The sequence below is a fragment of the Aulonocara sp. 'chitande type north' Nkhata Bay genome, linkage group LG4 (genome assembly GCF_057382095.1).
Source record: "Aulonocara sp. 'chitande type north' Nkhata Bay isolate Kocher_YH1m ecotype deep benthic linkage group LG4, A_spYH_male_GT1.1, whole genome shotgun sequence".
NCBI classification, from domain to species: domain Eukaryota; kingdom Metazoa; phylum Chordata; class Actinopteri; order Cichliformes; family Cichlidae; genus Aulonocara; species Aulonocara sp. 'chitande type north' Nkhata Bay.
This window is the reverse complement of record NC_141347.1, coordinates 37,376,290-37,391,938: the sequence shown is the minus strand read 5'-3', so window position 1 is coordinate 37,391,938 and position 15,649 is coordinate 37,376,290. Positions and strand designations below refer to the sequence as shown.

Below are 15,649 nucleotides of genomic sequence, written 5' to 3'. Positions count from 1 at the left end.
TCGCTGCGCAGGCGCTCGACAGGCTGACGCTGATTGGCTGAGGCTCCTGCTTCGTGTTATTTAATAAGAAATGATGAGTCCTCCAGGGACCCCTGCTGGTTTGACGGTGAAGCGCCAATAATGAGATAAATACGAACAGGTAAAACAAACAAAGTGTAGAAATAAACGGAACCAGGCTCAGGGAGGGGCGGGGCCATCTGCTGTGATTGGTTGGGGTGAGAGGAGGAAGACAGGATAAAGACATGCTGTGGAAGAGAGACAGAGGTTAATAACAGATATGATTCAGTGCAGAGAGGTCTGTTAACACATAGTGACTGAAGAAGAAACACCCAGTGCATCATGGGAAACCCCGGTAGCCTACGTCTATTGCAGCATCACTAAGGGAGGATTCAGGGTCACCTGGTCCAGCCCTAACTATATGCTTTAGCAAAAAGGAAAGTTTGAAGCCTAATCTTGAAAGTAGAGATAGTGTCTGTCTCCTGAATCCAAACTGGAAGCTGGTTCCACAGAAGAGGGGCCTGAAAACTGAAGGCTCTGCCTCCCATTCTACTTTTAAATACTCTAGGAACAACAAGTAGGCCTGCAGAGCGAGAGCGAAGCGCTCTAATAGGGTGATATGGTACTACAAGGTCATTAAGATAAGATGGGGCCTGATTATTTAAGACCTTGTATGTGAGGAGCAGGATTTTGAATTCTGGATTTAACAGGAAGCCAAAACAGGAGAAATCTGCTCTCTCTTTCTAGTCCCTGTCAGGACTCTTGCTGCAGCATTTTGGATCAGCTGAAGGCTTTTCAGGGAGTTTTTAGGACTTCCTGATAATAATGAATTACAGTCGTCCAGCCTGGAAGTAATAAATGCATGAACTAGTTTTTCAGCGTCACTCTGAGACAGGATATTTCTAATTTTAGAGATGTTGCACAAATGGAAGAACGCAGTCTTACATATTTGTTTAATATGTGCATTGAAGGACATGTCCTGGTCAAAAATGACTCCAAGGTTCCTCACAGTGTTACTGGAGGCCAAGGTAATGCCATCCAGAGTAAGAATCTGCTTAGATACCATATTTCTAAGCTTTTCAGGGCCGAGTACAATAACCTCAGTTTGATCTGAATTAAGAAGCAGAAAGTTAGCGGCCATCCAGGTCTTTATGTCTTTAAGACATTCCTGCAGTTTAACTCATTGGTGTGTGTTATCTGGCTTCATGGACAGATAGAGCTGGGTGTCATCTGCATAGCAGTGTAAATGTATGCTATGTCTTCTAATGATGCTGCCTAAGGGAAGCATGTATAATGTAAACAGAATTGGTCCTAGCACTGAACCCTGTGGAACTCCATAATTAACCTCAGTGTGTGAAGAGGACTCTCCATTTACATGCACAAACTGGAGTCTATTAGATAGATATGATACAAACCACTGCAGTGCAGTACCTGTAATACCTACAGCATGTTCTAATCGCTCTAATAGGATATTATGGTCGACAGTATGGAACGCTGCACTGAGGTCTAGCAGGACAAGCACAGAGATGAGTCCACTGTCAGAGGCCATAAGAAGATCATTTGTAACCTTCACTAAAGCTGTTTCTGTGCTGTGATGAGCTCTGAAACCTGACTGAAACTCTTCAAATAAACCTCTGCAGATGATCTGTTAGCTGTTTGACAACTACTCTTTCAAGGATGTTTGATATAAAGGAAGGTTGGAGATTGGCCTATAATTAGCTAAGACTGCTGGGTCTAGAGATGCTTTTTGAGTAAAGGTTTAACTACAGCCAGCTTGAAGGCCTGTGGTACATAGCCGATCATTAGAGATAGGTTGATCATATTTAAGATCGAAGAATTAATTAATGGCAGGACTTCTTTGAGCAGTTTTGTAGGAATGGGGTCTAAAAGACAGGTTGATGGTTTGGAGGAAGTAATTATTGAAGTTAACTCAGAAAGATCAATTAGAGAAAAAGAGTCTAACTTAACATCAATGGTACTAAGAGTAGCTGTAGATAATATTACATCTGTGGGATGATTACTGGTAATTTTTTCTCTAATGATAAAAATTTTATTTGTGAAGAAGTTCATGAAGTCATTACTAGTTAACGTTAAAGGGATGGTTGACTCAACAGAGCTCTGACTGTTTGTCACCTGGTTAAATATGCTGACGACACAGTTCTCCTGTCACTGCTGTCAGGCCCTCACAACACCACGGACTACGAGTTTGTAGAGTGGTGTGACAGCTCCAAACTTGAACTGAACGTGAGCAAAACCAAAGAGATGGTGGTGACCTTCTCCAGTAGGCAGAGAGATCTGGCTGCTTCAGTCACCACCACCATCCACGGGAAGCCAGTGGAGGTAGTTGAGGAGCACAAATACCTGGGAACCATCTTTGACAACCTCCTGAAATTCTCTGCCAACACAGAGGAGATTCTCAGGAGGTGCCACCAACGGCTACACCTCCTTAGGAGTTAGCACACCCATCATGATGACTTTTTACGATGCCTTCCTGGAAAGCACCATGACCTTGTCCATCACCTGCTGGTTCCACTCCCTCAGCCTTCATACAGGAACAGACTGCAGCACACTGCATCAGTGTGCTCTACAGTCATCGGCCTGTCAGAACTCTGGCAGGTTTTCAGCCAACAGGTCCTCAGACAGGCAGCCAAAATCATCAACGACCCCTCTCACATTCTTCACCTCACATTTCAGTGGCTCCCCTCTGGGCGACGCCTCCACTGCATTTCCTGCAGGACTGAGAGGAGGAGGAGCGCCACCTTTGTCCCTAAAGCAGCTCTGCTTTTTTAACTCCAGCCGATAAGAACATTTCCCCCACCAGAAACAGAAACTACACTCTTCTTATACTACCAACTCTTTACTCACTTACAGTTATTTATTCACCTTTCAGTCACTTTAATTTTAAAACTGTGTATATTCTGTGTATTTATTATCTCACTCTTATTGCCTGTTTGTGCCCTGTCCTTATCTTTAACATCATGCTGCTCTGTTGTATCTTAATTGCCGCTTGGGGATAAATAAAGTCTTTCTGATTCTGAATCTGAACACAGGAAAGAGGCATGTTGTATAAAGTGCTTTAACTGCTCAGAGCAGAAAATCACAGTATGAGAACCAGTTAGCAGTTAGCATTTTCAGGCTGCTTTTCTTTTGACCTTTAAAGGTTTGTAAGGAGAGTCAGGCTGCTGCGATGTGTCCAGGCTGAGTAAACGCTCTCTAACAGTCTCTCTGTTGCAGGATCTTGTTGAGTTTTGATGGATTTGATTTTCCAGGTTGTAAATGAAGGTTTGGCTCTCAGGTTACAGGAGTGTGTGAGCCACACCATCTGCAGAACAAGTGTAAACCCGACGGCTGCTGGATGCAGCGTGCTGGGCAGGGCTGCCATCCTGCTCAGACCTGTTTCTGAATATCAATATTCAGAGCAGATTAAACCTGAGCTCCATCTGCTCCTGACACACTTGAGACAGACCGCCTGCCTCAGACACCCAGAACTCCAGAACACGACAGAGTTTGTTAAAGGAAGCTTTGAAGAAGCTGATGAAACTGAATTGAGATGATTTCTTGGCTGGTTCTCCGTGGCAGCAGAGCCGGCGGGTCGGTGTGTCCCAGCACGGCAGCTCCGGGCAGCGGCGGGAGCTCCTGTTTATCCAGAGAGAGAGCCGCCCTGCAGCAGCTGAACAGGAGGCTGGCTTCATACCTGCAGCAGGTAGGATGGAGGCAGCATGCTTCATTGTTCCAACTGAGATTAATGAGCAACAGTTAAAAGGATCTGAAAGACTTGGAGGACAAAAAAACATCCGATTTCTTTATAGACGTTTGCACTGCTTAAAGATTGATCTATAAAGTTCTGTGGCAGGAGGACAAATGGTCCTCTCACGGCTGATTAATTATTGATTTGAAATTTTAAGACCACAATAAATCGAAATTAAATGGAATAATCATGAACCAAAGATTGTGTTTCATGATGTCACGTTTAAAACTAAGATCTGAAAGATAATGTTTCCCAGAGCTGTGTGAATGTACGCAGAGAACACGGTGATTCACTCGTACAACAGAATGACAGAGAATGTTTGTTTGTTTGTTTGTTTGTGCAGGTCAAGCATCTCGAGGCAGCCAATCAGAGGCTGGAGCATCAGATTGAGGAGGAGCTGGACAGAAAGTGTCCCCGAGAGTTGAGGTGGCTGGACGGACACCTGAGGACCGCCTCCCTGCTGCAGGGCCAGGTAGACTGTAAATAAAGGATGGGCATGGTCTTGCGTTGTCACAGTTCAGCATCTTTGTTGTCCATTCCTTTCAGTCCTTCACTTTTTCTTTCTTACATGCTCTGTCCTTCCTTTCTTATCAACTTGGATTTCCTGTGATTAAAACCAGAGATAAATCTGAAGGACTCTGAGGTGTTCTGCTGTTAACAGATGCGATATGTCAGAGGAGTCATAAAGTAAAGGAAAGAACATGTGCAGACAGCGAAGCTGGAAACAAACCTGATGTCAAATTTATTCTTGTTGCAGCTTGTCGCAGCTTTAGAGTCTCTGCAGTTCTGAGATAATTTAATGATGAAGTCCTCAGTCGAGCCCAGAGATTAAAACATTTACCAGTTCTGTTCCAAGTCAAAGCCAAACAATCTGATCCAGGCATCAACCTGCAGGCTGGAAAATGAAGCCAAACACTGGCAAAGCCTGCAGTTCCTCTAACGTCCACTAGAGGCTCCAGAAGTGAGTCAGTGCCAGAGGGCTCCCAGTAAAGGATGATCTGATATCGTCGTGTTGGTGTTGTTCCCAGATCATCATGAAAATGTTGTTCCAGGTTCAACATCGCAAGTGACCAATCACATTGTTGTGACGTTATTCTTTTGCGCGCCAAGCCACTCATGCATTTATGAAATTCCAATGTTGCAAGGACAATATCAGTTCTGCTCAGCGTTTATTAAAGGGTCAGGGTCCGTTGATCGGCGGACAGAGGCGGTTTCTCGCAGCTTAAGTACAGTTTTTGGTTTTACGGCGGTTTTTCCCGAAGTCGCATAAGTATGATGTCACAACATTCTGATTGGTCACTTGCAATGTTGATCCTGCATCAACATTTAGTATGATGATCTGGGAACAACACCAACACGACGATATCAGATCGTGCCCCAGTTAATCAGTTTTAACCTTACAATCAAAGGTTAAACGAGTTTCTCAGGTGGTGTCAGGATGCTGTACCTGTGTTTAATGGTCAGACGGGTTTGGACGAGTCCAAAATGTGACAGACTAAAAACCTGAACTTTGGCATGTCCTGTAAAAACCAGAGAAGTCATTAAGGAAATCAACCATTTATTTGTGATTCTCCGCCCAGACGTTTGCACCACCTCCCACCACAGAATAAAGCTTCTCTCTGTCTCTCACAGATCAGTGAATGTCTCTCGGCCCAGGCTCAGGCAAAGCTTCAGTTACTCGAAGCAGAACTCACCGTCTTCAACCTCAAAGAAAGGTAGAGCCACACCAGCGATGTAGTCATACCTGCCTCATGGGTCTCTAATGCACGTCAGTGTATGAGTGCAGAGGCCTGTACGGGATAAAAACCATCACAGAGTCTGCAGAATGAGCTCAGTTTAAAATGCAGGTTTTCATCCCAACACGTTTATGTAACTGTCACACTTCTGTAATTTAACGTGACAACTAGAAAATCACGCGACTCCTCCATCATTCAAACCAGTCAAAGCTTCGCTTCATCACCGTGCTGTAGCTGCTAGCTGTCTGCTAGCTTAATCTGTAGTTCTGATAACTTAACGCTCCACCCTGTCGTCCAAGGATGATCACACCTACACGCAACAACATGGCTGTGGCCAAATATAGCTGAACAACTAAACAGGTAATTGAAGACGTGTCCCATGATCCTTTGCTGTGTGTGCAGGTGCCAAAAGGTGCGTGAGCAGCGTACTCAGCTGGAGGCGGAGCTTAGTGACCTCGGGCTGCTGGGGGAGGTCCTGAAAGTTCACAGTCTGCCTGAGCTTCAGAATCCTCTGAATGAGCAAAAGCAAGAGAAAGCGGATCTGCAGACTCAACACCAGCAGGTAAAACAATCTCACCTGGATGCTTAAAAAAACCTACACCCCTTTTCCTGCCTACCTGTGTAGGATATGCAGGTTCTCCTGGCCCAGATATCAGTGATGTGCTGAGATGCACATCACTGAGTCTTCAGACCTGATCCAACAGGTGGACCACCTGAGACAGACGAGTGTTGGACACCTGGACAAGAACAAGAGCAAACCCAGGTGCAAGACTCAGGTAGGCACATGCACACCTGCACACCTGTATTTTAACATAAAGGAAACATTAATAAGGATAATAATGCAAAAGCATTTTAACAGGTGTTTTGTGTTCAGCTGTCCATGCAGAGCATTTCACAGGTGACCTTTGACCCTTCATTGGGGTCAGACGCTGACAGAGCCGAGCTAGAAGCAATGAGGAGAGAAGTGTGCTGTCTGACAGCAGAACTGACGCGACTTCAGGCTGCGGTAAGATCAAACCACACACCAGCACTCCGATGTTCCGACCAGGAACCTGCAGGCCCACCTATGAGTTCCTCTGGTTCCTTCAGCCACATGTCATTTAGTTTTTTCCAGTCTTCTAGATTGGGTTGATGCTTTAGTTTAGCAAGATAATCTTCACAATAACACGTGTTTTATGAACTCCTCCCCCCAAAGAGCCAATCAACAGCTGAAGCCAAAAGCTGGTCAGACTAGAAACAACTCCAGAGTTTTCTCAAAGTCAGGACTAAAAGACAAAACCAAAACCATCAGAGTCAAGATAAAAAACAGGATTAGAATGAGTCTTCCTGTCTGTCCAGGTCTTGGTGTTGGAGTCCTCTGGTCGGGAGCAGAAGGAGTCATTACTCCAGCAGCTGGTGGTCCTACAGGAGTCAGCAGATGGTTTGTGCAGAGACCTGGACTCGGTGCTCCAGGCTGCAGACCAGCAGTCACTGCTGGACGTCAAGAACCAACTGGGGGCCGAGGTACAGGACTACAAGCAGCTGCTGGACAGCGCGGACCGTCAGGGGTATGAGATGATGATAGAGGAATAGATAAATACGTCCCCTTTCAGTTATTAAAATTTAGTTTTTTGCTCTTGCCTTTGTCTTGTTTTATCTTTTTAGAGTTTCACATGTCGACTTTAACTCCAAGCCAGATGTCAGATCTTCCTGTCTTGAGACCAGAAAACCCACATTCAGGAGCAACAAGACGGTGAACAGAACCGTCAGTGTTCATGGCGGCCGCGTTCACACTCTTGAAGAAACACCAATAGTTTCACCGAAAACAGCGACTGCAGCCCAGTCAGATTTTGTCCATAACAAACATCCAAATAACTCACCTAGAACACTGACCAAGCCTCTGATGGAGACCATCCAAAACTCTGAAAACCAGAGAACAGTAGTGCTTTATAAAAAAGTGTGCAAGTCCATCATATCTACAGAGACAGGCAGCAGACAGAGGAGCCCTGTGGAAGTTCTTACTAAAGATCGTGATGTTGGGGCTCAAACTAGCCGAGACGTGCGAGCTTTGGTCAAGACCTTTACTTCCAAACAAGCTGGTTCACTCTCTACTGACACAGGGACAGACATGGAAACTAACAAAAACACTCCTTCTGCAGGACCAGACGTAATTCAAAAAACACATTTTGTAATGTATGAGACCTCGTTTCATCTCTGCAAACCAGTTGCTGTTGAGGTAAAAGTGAGAGAAGCTTTCATCTTTACTCAGATGGATCCAATTGAAGCCTCCTTCCAAGCAAAGGAAAAAGATCCAACAAAGATCATCATCAGGGAGGCTGAGACTCCACCAGAAGCTGTCAGGGACATGGATGAAAATGTCAGTACAGTGCACAAGCCAGGATCTCCTCCAGTGTTTAGATCAAGTAAGGTTCAGGTAGCCCTTATGAAAGAAACCGATAAAGGAACAAATGGAAGGTCTGAAACAGTAGACACAGAAGATGTTCTAATCCTTGATCAGAGTTTGGGATTGTCCAAAACTGAACTGAAGAAACTCACAGAAGACAAACCTGCAGTGCATGACAATGAACATTTTTTGTCTAGTATCTCAGAAATTAATAACAAGCTTCACAGTAAAACTACAAGTGTTGAGAACGTAAAGGAAGAAGTAGACAAAGTAGAAGAACTCCACGACTGCAAGGAAGTGAAGATGAACCGTCTTAAATCAGAAAATGAGCTGATAAATCTGCAAAGTCAGGAGATATATTTCAGTGCTACAAACTCAGAAATGTCTATAAGCCTAACTGATTCTGGTGTGGCTTTAAGTTCCTCCAGCCCTGAAGAGCATCAGAGTCCAAGAGAAGAGGAATCAATGAGTCCAACAAAGCCAGATGCATGCTTGAATCCAGAAAAGTGTTCAGTGAAGAGTTCCACTGAGCCAGAACCGGATCTCACACCAAACGATCCACACATATGTTTAAACCCAACTGAGGATATGACTGAGGTGGATGATGGGCTTGTAGACAGAAAGGAAGAAGCAGAAGATACTTTGATTGTCCTGAGTTTAGATAAAAGTTTAACAAATATGTCCAACAACAAACTTGTGAAGGATGCAGATTCATGGACCAGTGTCGGCATTTCTTCTCCAGAAAGCAAGGAAAACCAAAAGTGTTATATCCAACATACAGATAGTTTAAAGGCAGAAGTGGATGAAATGAAAACAGTCAACAATGCCAGCGAGTTGAAGCTGGATCCAGTCGAGTCTAAGAAGGAGACAGGTGATCTTTCAGGTGAAGAGGCGTCAAATATATCTACAAGTTTAACAGATTCTGGTGTCGGTTTGAGCTGTTCCTCTTACGAAGAGCTACAAAGTCCAAAAGAAGTCCATTTGGCAGTTGGTGAAACAAATTCACCTAGCTGCTTGAGCCCAAAAATATGTGTGAGTCCAGATGAGACCGAGGTCATGCTAAACCTTACAGATCAGGTGTTTTGCCCAGTAGATGTGGAAGACCACATTGCAAGTCCTGATCTACTTCCGAGTCCAAATGACCCAGAAAATTACCTCAGCCCAAATGACTCAGACGTATGTCTCAGTCCAGATAGTGATGTAAAAGAAGAGGCAGGAAGTCTGAATCTAATTGAGGCAAATGCACATGTTCACCCAGGAGAGAAATTCATTCTGTCAACAAAAGAGGACGGACAGTCGGTATCGTTTAGTGGAGATGGGTCATTGCCAGAAGACAGAGATACGAAAGTCATAACGTCAGAGGGAAACCGGGGTGTGCTTTTTAGGCCATTTAAAGGTTATGAAGGAAGGGGAATTAAGCTGAATGGCACAAAGATAAGTTCTAGACCAACCAGTCAGAGAAGCAGCCTTCAGGTGAGCAGCAGTCATGGAGGCTCGGTGTTTGGAGATGGACGAAGTATCATAGCAGACAGAGAGGAACAGCTTGGTTTTGGAGGCCTTTATCGCAGAAGAGATGCAAGAAGGTCCAGAGGCAAAGATGTAAGTGGTCCTGCAGATGAAGATAAGATAGGAGGTGTGACTATGAATAGAGGTATGAGGGGGCAGAGAAACAGTGACTGGCAAGCGAAGAACCAAACAGGTAATGCCGAAGAAGCAAGCTTTGGAAATACCCCTTCCAACAGAGGAATGGCCTTTAGCAAGCCAGGAGGTTTTAGCAACAGTGGAGATGCACAAGTGGGTACAGCAGCGGTAAAGGGAAGATTCAGTGGAGACTTGATGGCTTATGGTGGCTGCTTGGGACATATGAGTGTCAGCTTACCTAACTCAGGGAGCAAGGAACATCTTCCAGAAGACGGGAGATTTGGAAGTAGGGGGTGGATGGTTTATGGTGACAGTCTTATACGCCAGAACAGCTTAGACGCTGGGACTAGCTTACCCAATGAAAGGGGTGGAGAAAACTCATCCATGAATGGAAATCTTGTGACAAGTCCACCAGAAGCAGGGAGATTTGGGAGGAGAGGGAGTGCAGAGTGGATATTTTACGAAGGCAGTCTTGGACGTAAGAACAGCTGGGCTGGCAGCGATAGCTCGCTGAGTGCTGAGAGCAAAGAACGCCTTTCACCTGCCACAAACTCAGCCACAACCCCACCAGGAGCTGGGATATTTAGCTGTGGGGAGTTGAAGGTTTACGGTTGGCATGCTGGATGCACGAGCAGCGATAGCAAAGACTGTCCCTCAGCAGCCACACACATAGCAACAAGCCCACCAGGAACACCAGGAGCAGGGAGGTTCAGCAGTGGGGCGTGGACAGTGTATTGTGGGAGTCCTGGTCGTGTGAGCAGAGCTGATAGTGCTGACAGGGTCAGCAGCAGCCAGATGGTCAGTCCTCCCAGCAGCTACGTCAGCAGTGGGCGTAGACTCAACAGTGCTGGAAGTGGTGGCAGGCTGAGCTCGGCCAGTGTCGTGAGGCGCAGCAGCAGCGTGGGGAGATTCACCGGCACGGGCAGCGGCGGATGGAAACCTGTTTACAGCTCAGCGAGTGGGCACAGCGTGGGGAGTGCAGGGTGGGGCGGGGGAGAGAGGACAACCAACAGGCAAAGAGCTCCGAGCCCCGGGAGGAGGATCAGGGGCAGTGGGGGGTGGCTAAGCAGTTCAAAGGCTGCTGGGAACCGGATAACCGGCGCAGGAAGCGGATCCAAAGTCGCTGGTAGCAGTAATAGACTCAGCAGTCATGCTGGAGGGAGGATCAGCAGTTCAGGGAGGACCAATAACACCGGGGGCAGGGTCATCAGCAGCAGCGATCGGCCAATCAGGAGCACGGGAAGCCAAGCCGGAAGCAGCAAGGAGAAGATCAGCGTCTGCAAGATGGCGGCACTAACGATCTCAGCTGCAGGGAGGGAGAGAAGTCAGGAGAGACAACGACAAGCTCAGAGAGCCCGACAACCACGACAACAACAAGAACAACAACAGCAACCATGACAACAACAACAAGAACAACAACAAAAGGCTGCAGGTGAGATCAAAGTCGCAAAGACAACAATACAAACACATCTGAGGAGTTCATGTCCAGCATGAAGAGAAAGTAATGCAGGCGACACGAGCAATGACCTGATCTGAAATAAGAACATCGTTGTGGGGTCTTTACTTTTCAGTATTAAGCAGCGTCAGGTGACTGCTGTTGTGATTCGGTGGCTTATAAATAAAGCTGAATTGAACTGACGCATGCACACGTTAACTTTCTCGGATTACTGAGGCTGTTTTCAAACATGCTGAAAAAAGAAATCCAGGTGCTCGAACTCGGAGTAAATGTGGCTTAAAACACACAAAGCCTGAGCTCATGGAAATCTGTGCTTTTGAGTCTAAATGCCTGGATCGACGCTTCTGACGTCTGCATTAATTTCTGTGAAACTAAAGAACATTTGATAGGTACAGCAGGGAGAAAACACGGAGCATCTAACCTGTGTCGTATGAAGAGACAAAGCTGTTTGTTCCTTTGTTTTGTTTACATACAGACTGTTTATTTATACGTTCAGATGTTTTCAAACGTCCGCGCTGTGATGAAGCGTCACTCTGCTTAACAACAGTAAGAATGGCCTCTCTTGCCTTGCAGCTCCCTTGCCTCTCATCCAGCGCTCGCTGACCACAGGTGTCACGGTCATGACCTCTGACCCTGAGGGCGTTGATGACATCATGCAAGTCTGAGTAGGGTGATATTTTCTGATTCTTTTTCTACATTAAATAGTGATTTTTTTCTCATAAGGACATTAAAGACTGACAGGAAGGACATGCAGCAAAGGTCCGCAGGTCGGATTCAAACCCGGGCCGGCTGCACTCAACCGTGCAGCATATGGCTGTCTGATCATCCCACTGAGCTGAACCAGTGCCCATAGATACTGAATTTAATGGAGCCATGACCACACAGCAGTTTTTATCTCTATGTGTTGAATATTTTCAGCCTGACAGGTACATAGGCAGCAGACATCCTCGCCAAACCTTTTGGCTGACAAACACTTTTAAGCTCTGAAGCTGTTTCATTCACACTGAAAGTGTCACAGTCCAAAGACGAAATCAGTGTTTTGTTTCCAAATCTCAGAGAGTTAAAATATGATGATGCTGGAAGAACGACGTGTAGAACATGACGCTGTTACGCAACAGTACATGGAGTACATGTACCGCAGTCACGTATTTAAAATACAAAACATGAGTAACTGTATTCAGTTACAGTTACAGTTGAAAAAGGTGGTAATCAGAATACAGTTACTTTGTTGAAATAAGTGGATTACACGGCGGTCTTTTCCTGTTTCATATGTTCGGCTATGCTCTATTTTTGGTAATTCCACGCCGGTGGAAACCCAAACAAACACACATTAAGAGGCTCTGATGTCTCAGTCTCATGGCCCAGGTCACCTGTACTTGCAGCCTGGTGTTGGTGTGGAGAGTAACCTTCAGTAATAGTAATAAATCACACAGCAATAGGACATTCATGTAGTTGTAAAAAGCATGATAATATATTAAGTAATCCAAAGTATTCAGAATACGTTACAAAATACATTTTGGGGCATGTAATCTGTAATCTGTAGTGGGATACATTTTAACAGTAACCTTCCCAACACTGTTAACAAATACATGTTAAAAAGAAGACATATGTTTCACATTTAGAGGACAAACCACAGGTTTGGGCTTTAAATGGTTAAGAGTCTCATCAGCTGGTGTCATTTCCTTAGTTAATAATAACTTAGATTTGTATGACATCGTACAAGAAAACCACCTTTTAACGTTTGTCTTCTTTATGCGGTGAAACAAAGCAGATTCTTCAGGTGTTGCAGTGACATCAGGAGGCAAAGGTGCTTCATCAGCTTCTCCTAAAAGTTCATGTTGAGCAACATACGACAGTAAGCACCAGGAGCAGATTAACGTTACAGTCTTATCCTCGCTGGGGATTGTTTTTAAATGTCGAGTCCAATAACAGCTTGTTCAGGTTCTTTCCATCTTTATCAGCATCCTTCTGTGTTAACCAGAGAAATCTAGTTTGTACACTTTGACCTGGAAAATAAAGCTGAATATTAATCTGTGCCCCGTTTCCTCTTTAAGAACATGAAAGCGATAAAGTCATGAAGCACCCAAAGTGTCTGATGAGAACGTTTTAACTCAGGTTGTGAAACAGACTCAAACAGACTCACTGCTGGCTTTGTAAAGTAGTTTAGTTCTGTAGTTCTTAGTGAAACATGCAGGAAGAGCACAGTGGGCTTTCCTTCATCAGCAGCCTGAACGCAGGGAAAACCTCTGAAATCTGAGGTCAATGAATACACGGCCTCCACCTATGACTGCTGCACATTCAGTCTAACCACCAGAGGGCAGCAGAGACAATGTGACCTTCCTCCATACTCTCTCCTCATCTTCTTACTCAGTGGTGCATCAGGAGTCTTTCTCCGTGAATCATATTGAAATGATAAGTATGTTTGTAAAAATCAGGCATCATTTTATCAGCTCCAGTTTTGATCATCAACAAAACATATTCAGTATATTCATACATTGTTAGGTTCATGTTCAGCTGCTCATTAAAGCAAATTTCAGCTGGACGCGGTGAAGATGACCTGCTGACACAGGTAAATATGGAGCTCACTGCACACCTGTGACTATAATTATTTTTATACTTTCCCAAAGCTGAAGTTCTACAAACAAGACGGGACTGAATTATAGGTCTCCTGCTTAAATTATATTCAAGCTCACAGTTTGCATCATTGGGGGATGACTGAGACTGACAGGTGGATCTGCTAGCTGTCTGATAGGTATCAATACACCCCAAAACCACAGGCTGTCACATCCCTGAGCAAAGATCAAAACATCACCCTATTACCAGCCGTCTAAACACAACGGATTATCACACAAATTTACTACACTCCTCAGAGACAACAATACCTATGAAGCCTGAAGACAAGACCCCACAAGCAAGAACAGAAAGAAAGTTATCAGTTTACTACAGCAACTTGAAAAGGATTAGAGTTGAGGATAGAGTTGTGGCCAAAGGTTTTGAGAAAGACACAAATATTGGTTTTCACAAAGTTTGCTGCTTCAGTTTTTAGAATAGCATATTGCATATACTCGAGAACGTTATGAAGAGTGATCAGATGAATTGCAAAAGGAGCTGCTGGCATCATTTCAATAATCTTCTCATTAACTCAGGTGAGAATGTTGATGAAGAAGATGAAAGATGATTCAGCTGTGGGATCGCCACTCCTGCGGTTTGCACAGGAATGGCAGCAAAGACTTTTGGAAGATGGCCTGGTGTCAAGAAAGTCAGCAATGAGGCCACTTCTCTCTAAACCCCCCCCCCCCCCAAACAGACTGATTTTAAAGGTAAAGTCATCTTCTCTGATGAAGCCCTTTCCAGTTGTTTGAAGCATCTGGAAAAAGCATTGTCCGGAGAAAAAAAGGCGAGCGCTACCATCAGTCCTGTCTCATGCCAACAGTAAAGAGTCCTGAGACCATTCATCTGTGGGGCTGCTTCTCATCCAAGGGAATGGGCTCACTCACAATTTTGGCAAAAATCACAGATGTGAATGAAAAATGGTACCAAAAATTCATCCAACTTCTTCCAATGATCCAAGAACAGTTTGGTAAAGAACAACGCCTTTTCCAGGATGATGGAGCACCGTGCCATAAGGCCAACATAATAATGAAGTGACTCAGGGAAGAAAATATTGAAATTTTGGGTCTATGACCAGGAAACTCCCCAGGCCTTAATCCAAATAAGAACTTGTGGTCAACCCTCAAAAGGCAGGTGGACAAACCCCCCCACTAATTCTGACAAACTCCAAGCATCGATTATGAAAGAATGGGTTACCATCAGTCAATTTGGCCCAGAAGTTGATTGACAGCATGCCAGGGCCAATTGCAGGGGCCTTGAAAATGAAGGGCCAACACTACTAATACTGACTGTGATGTAATTGTCAATAAAATCCTTTGAAACTTATGAAGCGCTTGTAATTACCATATTTTTTGGACGATAAGGCGCACCGGATTATAAGGCGCATTAAGCGAAACAAAACAGTCAGATAAGTCAAACTTTACTCATTCTTCTTGCTTCCTCCACTTCTGTAACATTGATTCATTAATGCTGTATTAGTATTAGTATTAGTATTTAGTATTTATTTATTTATTGTCATTGTCAAGAACAATGAAATTGCGTTTGGGGCTTCCATACAACCCAAAAAAAAGAAGAAAATAATAAATACCCCTTAAAACCCCAGTGTACATATTTAACCCAGTGTGACTCCAATGCAATAAGACAATCCTTAGCAATAATGTTCGTAGAAATTCAGACAAAGACCTGAGAAACATGACAAAATACAACAATGCAACCCATTCAATATTATTGTACTGTGAGATATGATATCAGATATGATAGTTATCTATTTAAGAAAGAGGGGGGGGGGAAGAGAATAAAGATATGATGCACCAATGCAGACCAGTTCATTGCTATTAAGAAGTTGGATATGGTTATTGTCCGTGAGAGGGGGGCAGAGAGTTCAGGAGCCTCACAGCCTGTGGATACAGGCTGTTGGCCAGTCTGGATGTTCTGGCCTGTATAGACCTGTACCTTCTCCCTGAGGGCAGCAGATGGATCTATCACAGCGGCTCTGTTCCCATGTTGTTGCAGTATATTAATGACTAACCTGGTATTGTGGATGGATTATCTCAGTTGTTCTCCTGACTAAAGTTTGG

At 44.6% G+C, this 15,649-nt stretch overlaps 1 pseudogene across 1 annotated transcript; it reads left to right on the top strand.

Moving 5' to 3' along the window:
- The first annotated feature begins 3,474 nt into the window (after positions 1–3,474).
- LOC147333278 (uncharacterized) lies at positions 3,475–14,880 on the top strand (annotated as a pseudogene). The gene is made up of 9 exons (XR_015128896.1): positions 3,475–3,700; positions 4,089–4,217; positions 5,378–5,460; positions 5,884–6,043; positions 6,107–6,257; positions 6,356–6,487; positions 6,820–7,028; positions 7,126–10,937; positions 11,535–14,880. The product of XR_015128896.1 is annotated as an uncharacterized LOC147333278 (transcript).
- Positions 14,881–15,649: the final 769 nt, after the last annotated feature.